Raw genomic sequence first — 7134 nt, 5'->3', positions numbered from 1 at the left:
GGATTACACGCTGGGATTTGGAAAGTAACTTGGGAGACAGAAAACTGGACTAAACACAGAGGGCCCGATCCTCAACTGGTGTAAATCAGCAGCGCTCTGTTGGGTTCGATGACGCTATGATGATTTGCACGAGCTGAGGGTTGGGCCCCTGGAGTGGAGGGAAGGGGCGGCTGTGGAGATTTTTTCCAGCAGGATAACTCTGTTCTCATGGGAAGATCCTGCGGCTTCCCAGGGTGATGCCAAGGCAGCAATCCCAGCCCCGAGCAGGTCTGCAGGGGAGACGGGACAGCGGCCCTGGACATACGTGCCCCAGCTGAGTGTGTCATGCTAACAGCAATGCCCCCGGCCCATGGGGAGTGGCCTACAGCCTCTTGTGCCTTGTTACCAGGAGGAGCAAATGCCGGGGGAACGTTTCCAGTCGTGTCACGTCACCGGCAGGCCCCAGCCACTGGCCTCGCGCAGCTGCTGAGGACACAAATTGCCAGCGTCAGAGCGAATGCCGTGCCGGTGAAGGCACCGGTGGCACAGCCTGGAGTATGGAGCCCAGTCGCTCGCCCCTGAAGTGGGCAGGGTCGGTGCCCACTCCCCTCCCCTGGTCCCACTGCCGGCCTCGCCCAGGCAGCAGTGAGGGGGAAGTTCAGGCTCCTGGCTGAATCCGCCCTTGCCCAGCAGGGTCAGTTGGTGCTAGCCGGGGGCTCTGAGGCGGATACGCCTCCCCCCGGATCCAGCCTGAAAAGCACTAACTCCTTTCACGTTGGCCACTGCAGACGGGCACGACTGACAGCCGAGGCTGAACTGAACCCCATTCCGGAGCCAGCTGCCTGCCTACGCCCGGGGGTCTCAGGGGGCTTGATTCCTGAGCTAGTCCAGTTCCCTACCGGGGAAGTCAGTTCTAACCCCAGTGATGCTTTCCCAGGGCTCGTCGTCCCTGCAGGTACCAGCAATGCCCTTCCACCGCGGGAGCCGGGGGCTACTCGTTGGCTCCAGCATAATTCTTACATTAAACCATCTCTGCATTCGAAACAAGCTTTTACAATTCCCTCCACTGCGCCCAGGGGACGGATCCTGGGAGGAGCATGAAATACTGGAGGGGTTGGTGTAAATCAATGTTAACTGGCGAGGCTGCTGTTTACCAGCCAGCATTTCATTACACATGGCAACCCAAGGAGGCAGAGTCCACAGGAGCCCAGCTCCCGGTGCCAGGGCTCCGCTGCCGTTCACGGGCTCCTTGGCTCGCACGCTGGCACCCACGCAGCCTTGTGGCCTGTGAATTACAGCCTTGCGCTCACGCAGGGACCGTCTATCTCACAGGGCGAACAGGAGGGCCCCGTGGGGCTTCTGCTTTCAGATTAAAACCGTCCTGCTAACGACACCCAGTCAAAAGGACAGACACCAACAGCAGCAAGTGCCAGTCACTGGCTCAGATAAGATCCGCCCAACGTACGCGTGTGTGTGTGTGTCTGTCTGTCTGTCTGTCTACCTGAGCTGGTGCCCCTCTGGCAGGCCCTTGTGTGGTTTGAGAAGCGTCCACTTTGATTGAATTGGCCTCGTTAGCACTACAAAAAGTAATTTGTCCTCTGTTGATGCTCACCCCTTCTTGTCAACTGTTGGGAATGGGCCACATCCACCCTGATTGAATTGGCCTCATCAGCGCTGACCCCTCACTTGACAAGGCAACTCCCATCTTTTCATGTGCTGTATATTTATACCTGCTTACTGCATTTTCCACTCCATGCCTCCAATGAAGTGGGTTCTGGCCCACGAAAGCTTCTGCCCAGATAAATGTGTTAGTCACTAAGGTGCCACAGGGGCAGATGTGGATGAAAGTACGTGAGGCTCCCCTATTGCGGGTGGGACACCAGGGCAAAACCTTCCCTGGGCGCACATGGGGCCTCAGCACCGCCCCTGCCCAGCTTGAGCCCCAGCGTGGAGCAGCCCTGAGCACAGCTCAGCTACCCTCGAGGGTCTGGCCCTGTCTTCTGGTTTTGGTGGCTGGTCGCTCAGCCGTGGCTGGGCCGCACCCCTTCGAGCACACCCAGTGGTTGGCCCCCCAAGGGAGAGTTCCCCAGAGGCATGGGGCTCACCCCGTGTCTGTCCAGCCCTGGACACAAGGGGGCCCTGCTCTGGTGGGGTCTGGGCATTACTGCAATGGAGACATTAAATCCTAGTGCAAACATACTTGGGCCAGGCCACTGAACAATCGCTGCTGAGCCTGCTTAGGGAGCGTCCCCAAAGCTGGGGTTTTACAGCCTGCCCCCAGCATGGTGTCACTGCAGGGGTGGGGCCTCTCCCTGCTAAGGGTCCAGTACGGACAAGCCCCATTGCGGACAGCTGGCTTCAGAGAGACTAAGTGTGAGTCACTGAAGCAGAGAGCAAAGTCCTACCAGCCCCAGCCCCACTGAGCTGGCGTGTCCCTCCCCACCGCTGGGATTTCAGGAGTTTCTTCTGCCTCCTGCAGTTTGCTGCACAGACGTTATGGTTTGACCCTTTCCCTTGGCGAAAGCCCAGCTGTGGCATGGCCAGATGTGCAGCCACCTGGCAAACCAGCCCGGCTGAAAACTGTCTTCAGCCAAATAACAGTACGGCTCAGGTGTGAACTCCCCATCGGGCAGCCCGTGCGCTGCCGGGGGGCTGGCATGCCCCATCGGGCAGCCCATTCACCACGGGGGGGCAGCACTCCCCGTTGGGCAGCCTGTGCACCGCAGGGGGGCGGCACTCCCCGTTGGGCAGCCTGTACACCGCGGGGGGGGCACTCCCCATTGGGCAGCTTGTACACCGCAGGGGGGGTGGCAGTCCCTATCAGACAGCCCAGTATTAGATAATTAATCATTAGAGCTGGCAGAACATGGGGAGGAGGAGAGATCCATTCAGTACAAGATTCCCTCTTTACTGAAATTTGGAACTTCAACAGAATGTTTCATTTGAAGATTTAGACCCCCCCTATTCAGACCCAGTATCAGTAAGAGCCTAAAACCTTGGAGATCCCCCTCCGCTGCGCCGGACAACGCCAGAGACGTGTGTAACTCCATGGAGGGGAGAGGCTCAGCCGCAGACTGAGTGAAGGGAAAATCCCTAAAGGTCTGAAAGTCTCATGGTGCCTAGTTACTTACAGAGCCCAGAGCATGCTGGGTGCTCCAGAGACAGGCAGGAGACCGGTCTGGGCCCCGAAGACCCTGCAATCTAGGCAGAGAGCCGCGGCTGGGCGAGAGGGACGTGATGCACTGAAAGCCAGCCGGAGCAAAGCCTGAAGGTGAGCCCTTAACTTGTGAGGTGCTGACACCCCAGGGGTCTGACTCGGGTCTCGCATACTCTGGCCTGGAGATTCAGAGAAACTTGGCCCAAATCGATGAAGTGGCCAGTATAAAGCCAGCGTGAGAGCGACAGCTATTCCTCTGCCCTAGAGCGTCATGCCCAGCAAATAGCCCCTCACCCTCGGCTCTGTCCGAAGCAGCTATTAAAATGCCTGATCTCTGAGGGTTAGCCCCCAGCGTGCCCCTTCTCTGACCCACAGAGCCCTGCTCTGAAGAGCAAACAGTCTGAAAGAAAGGGGTGCGATCTACACGTGGCTAACAGCAAGGCATCTTCCTGCCCAGCGGGCACATCCATGCGTGTGAACCGTGCAAGGTGACCCGGGAGAAAGAAGGCTCTCACCCAGGCTGTGTGTGGAGAATTTGTCTGACAAGTTTCAGCCTGGAGCAGATGTGACTAGCTGAGTTCTGGGACATGGAGCTTTCCAAGGCCATGGCTTAGCGAAGGGGCTGGGATTAAACAAACTCAAACGCAGGCTGATAACCTGCAGCAGACACCCATTCCACAGCCAGCAGGAAAGCCAGGCGAAGAGGGGCCTGTTCGTTTCACTGCATGACATTCGATGGAATCTGTTCATCCGGCAGCCTGTGTTGTGCAGGTCAGACTAGATGCTCCTGGTGCTCCCCTCTGGCCTTACGCTCTATGAATGAATGACGTGACCCCACTGGGGGACGAGCAGCACGAGCAGAGGAGGAAGGGACCTGCGCGGCTCTGGGCCGTGCGTGGGTCGCTGTGCAGTTGGAGTGCGGCCAGGGCCGGGAATGGGAGCTGTGCCGCATTTCAGCTCACTCTGCAAAACACAGCCGCTGCCCGCATGTTCATCACAGCAGGGCCCACCTGGTGAAGTGTTACACCGGGCCAGACCTGGCACCGTGTGAGGGCAGTCCACACATGGAGCACACAGCAATGCCCGGTGAGCAGGCAGGTGGACAATGAATGGTGGTGAGGCACTGGGAAGCCTGTCGGGAGTCAGGTTCAGGGTCCCGACTGGGGCAGGGTGGGCTGTACAGTTACATAGCTCTGCACGGCCAAGCCCGTCTGATGTGTGACTTCACCAGGTAGTGATGACAGGGCCCTGGCTCTGACCTCGAACATGGCAGCGTTGGCCAGGAATGAAAGGCATAAAGGAGCTCTCCCCTGCCCACCTTGTCCCCCCTGCCCCAGTGGCCGGCTTTATCCCAATGAAACCTGTGGCGTTAGACACCAGGTCAGATAACGCCTCCCGCTGGGCCCGTTCCTGTGACACCAGTCACCAGGTGCTAGAACAAGGCTGGGCAAACTTTTTGGCATGAGGGCCACATCTGGGTATGGAAATTGTATGGCAGGCCATGAATGCTCATGAAATGGGGGGTTGGGGTGTGGGAGGGGGTGAGGGCTCCAGCTGGGGGTGTGGGCTCTGGGGTGGGGCTGGGGATGAGGGGTTTGGGGTGCAGGAGGGTGCGCCAGGCTGGGACCCAGGGGTTTGGAGGGCAGGAGGGGGATCAGGCCTGGAGCAGGGGAATGGGTCGCAGGAGGACATCAGGGGTGCAGGCTCCGGGCGGCACTTATCTCAAGCAGCTCCTGGAAGCAGCGGCATGTTCCCCCTTGGCCGCGGGAGCTGCAGAGTGCACTTGTGGCGGGGGCAGTGTGCAGAGCCCCCTGGCTGCCCCTACACGTAGGAGCTGGATGGGGGATATGCCGCTGCTTCTGGGAGCCATGGCATGTGCAAAGCGGGGCAAGCCCCTGAACCTGCTCCCCGGTGGGAGCTCGAGGGCCGGATTAAAAGGTTTGAAGGGCTGGATGCAGCCCCCGGACTGTACTTTGCCCACCCTGTGCTAGAACCTCGGTCGTTGAGAGAAATAATCCACGTGGGACTGAGTTTTGCTGCTTTTTGTGTATATTTCTCTGGGACACCCGATGAAGCAATGCTACCTAGTCCTTCCTCTGGGGCTATGGGCCAGCCTCAAGGGGGAGAGCAACCTGGTCACTGGTCGGTTCAATGTTCAACAACCGCAGCTTGTGCTCATCATAAAGATCCTCTGTGGGCTCTGGCTGCAGGGCCAGTCTGGCGGAAGGAATTGATTATCTCTTCACTGATTTGATTCCTTTGATTGGTTTAACCCAGAGTGGGTAATTCAGGTGACAGGTGAGAGCCTGAAGTTGATTCACTCACCCTGGAGAAAGGCCAGGGGACCGGGGTTTTCCCTGCATTTTTCCTGCTTCTTTAAAGAAGAAACACAAGATGCAACTAAGATCACTGAATCAAAGCACAATGTGGAAATGTTCCCACAGCCCCCAGCCAGGCCGCTGCTCAAGCCCACTGGAAGGAGTAGCACAGAAGCGCAGCTTGGCTTCGAGCTGCCCCAGGGCAGGCAGGCGAAGTGGCTGTTTGCACCGGGGAGCTTGCTCTTGCTTGAAGCCAGGCTCAGGTGCCCCAGTTCAACTGGGGGTTTGCAGCAGCCTTGCCTGCCTGGGCTAGGGGTTTGCATTGGTGCTGCTACGCCGAGGGCTGAGGGGAGGGCAAACCTCCACGGGAGGCCAGGCTGCAGTCTGGCTGGGTGAGTCCTCCCCGGGCCAGGGGCCAGCGTGAGGCCTATGTGCTGCCCAAATCCCACATAAGCCCCGAGGCCTGGAGAGACTCCAGCTCGAGGTTTAGGGGATCGTACAGGGTGCACAGGCCTTGGGTTGGCCCCTGCCGCAGCGGCCTGGTGGCCTGATCCCCGTCAGGCTCAGGTGTGCTCAGCCGGGAGCAAGGCAGAATGAGCCAGGTGGGGACCTCCATCAGCCTTGGCCCAGCCCGTGTGTTCCTGGAGCCCCCTCTTGTGGCCACAACGTGCGGTACTTCCTTCCACTTTCCCACCATGAGCCGAGCGCTCAGATGAGAACTCGGGCGGGTGCCCCAGGCGGGTGCTCAGACCAGGACTTGGGAGTGGGCGTCCCAGGCAGGGTGCTCAGACCAGGACTCGGGGGTGGGCGCCCCAGGCGGGGTGCTCAGACCAGGACTCGGGGGTGGGCGTCCCAGGCGGGGTGCTCAGACCAGGACTCGGGGGTGGGCGCCCCAGGCGGGTGCTCAGACCAGGACTCGGGGGCGGGGTGCTCAGACCAGGACTCGGGTGGGCGCCCCAGGCGGGTGCTCAGACCAGGACTCGGGTGGGCGCCCCAGGCGGGTGCTCAGACCAGGACTCGGGGGTGGGCGCCCCAGGTGGGCACTCAGACTGTAGCATTGGCCCCATCTCCTGCATCGGCAGGGCAGAAAGAGAGGCACAAACCCAGCCAGGCCTGAGCTCCCAGGGAGATGCACCCGCCCATGCCTGGAGTCTGATGAGCTCCCCCTGCCCTTGATGAGATGGGCAGATGGTCTCTGCTTGGCGCCAGCTGACTCCCTTCCTGAGGGCAGAGCTGGGAGCTGCGTCTGTGAACAGGAGGCCTGTGTTACCCCTGCAGGGAATGGGGCAGAGGAGCCCAAGGGCCAGGCTGTGGCTGACCCTCTCCTGGTGCCCCCAGGGTAAGGTGTACTGGGCATAATTAGGGGGGAGAGCTGTGGGCTGGGGACCTGCTCATACCTGTTACCACCCCTGTAATCTGAGCCAGCAGGAGGGCAGCATTCTCTACCCACAGCAAAGGAACAGGCTAAGTGGGCTGTGGGAATCGTTTACATCCCCTGTGGCTGGTCGCATTGCACAGGCCGTCCCCGCAGCACTAGGAAAGGGTGACGGGCATTAGGGGGCCTTGCTGAGGGCTGCAGCCCATAGAGCCTGGTGACACACCCAGTGTGCTGCCAGGTGCTTAGGGGGCTGGTGTTCCCCAGCACTCCCAGACCCGCCCTGCAATAGGGTCAGCTGCCAG

This window comes from Lepidochelys kempii, chromosome 12, assembly GCF_965140265.1.
Source record: "Lepidochelys kempii isolate rLepKem1 chromosome 12, rLepKem1.hap2, whole genome shotgun sequence".
Classification (NCBI taxonomy): Eukaryota; Metazoa; Chordata; order Testudines; family Cheloniidae; genus Lepidochelys; species Lepidochelys kempii.
The sequence above is the reverse complement of the archived record's forward strand: the minus strand, read 5'-3'. Positions refer to the sequence as shown.